The sequence below is a fragment of the Echinops telfairi genome, unplaced genomic scaffold, assembly GCF_000313985.2.
Source record: "Echinops telfairi isolate 266 unplaced genomic scaffold, ASM31398v2 ScPeMD7_140;HRSCAF=443, whole genome shotgun sequence".
Classification (NCBI taxonomy): Eukaryota; Metazoa; Chordata; class Mammalia; order Afrosoricida; family Tenrecidae; genus Echinops; species Echinops telfairi.
The window spans coordinates 493,940-495,044 of record NW_022104038.1 but is presented as its reverse complement, the minus strand read 5'-3'; positions in this window follow the sequence as shown (position 1 = coordinate 495,044).

Sequence of the window (1,105 nt, the reverse complement as noted above, 5' to 3'; positions counted from 1 at the left end):
GTTCTAAATAAATAAACAGTTTAGAGGCCAAAATCCCCTTTCTACCTACTCGAGACCTTTAACTCACCAAATTCAGCAGGAGCCTCAGAACTGCCACGTCCATGGTCTCGCTCTTCTGGGGACTTCACTGGGAAGTCCACATAGAAGGCCTGGGTGGAGACAAGAAAAAGGACATTGGAGACATCTCTGAGTCAAAGGCTCCAGGAGCAACCGACTCAGAAGAGCTTACTGTAGATGGATGAGGAGAAAACGGAGTTGAGCATACACTAGTTATGCAAAGTGAGGATCCCAGACATGCACACCCCACCTTCCGCCCCAGATAAGGAGCAGCCTGAGCAAAGTTAAGAGTCTCAGTGACCTACACGAGCCCTTTAAACAAAGGATTCCTGTTTGGAAAGGGAAAACTGCTTATGGTTTTCAGAATAAATGCGTGGTTTTACTTATTTTTCTGACTCACCCTATGGAATAAAAGGGTACTTTAAAAATACGTAATTATCTCTAATAAGGGCTTGGAGAGTGTCTGGTTCCAGAGGAAATAGGTCAACTATTACTTTTCCCGATACATACACACATACCGTACAGACTCTCACCAGAGGGGCTGGGAGAGAGCGCTCAATCTCCCTCACTGGGTCTATTCTCATCGGAAAGGAGCAGTTAGTCAGACACGGTGCTGCTGCTGTTAGGCGCTGTCAGGTCAGTGCTAACTCATAGCAACGCCTGTGGACAACGGAACAAAGCACTGCAAAGCCCTTGGCCGTTCTCACAATCGTTACAGACACCACGTGAACGTGAACGTGTCTCGATACGAGACTTGCTCTGTTTCACTGACGCTCTGCATGACTAAGCACGCTGTCCTTCTCCAGGAACGGTGCCCTTCTGACAACATGTCCAAAGAATGTGAGGTGAAGACTCACCATCCTCATTTCTAAGGAAAAGAGCTGAACAGAACATTTTAAAGGATGGTTCAACATGGCAAAATATTATAGTGAGGTGTGCAAAAGACACCAGTAGGGTGACATCAACTTACGTAAATCATGGGCTGTCAAGGGTTGCCAAAAGCGCTACTCAGCATAGTACTGTGTGACTGAATTGAGTAATAGGCTAT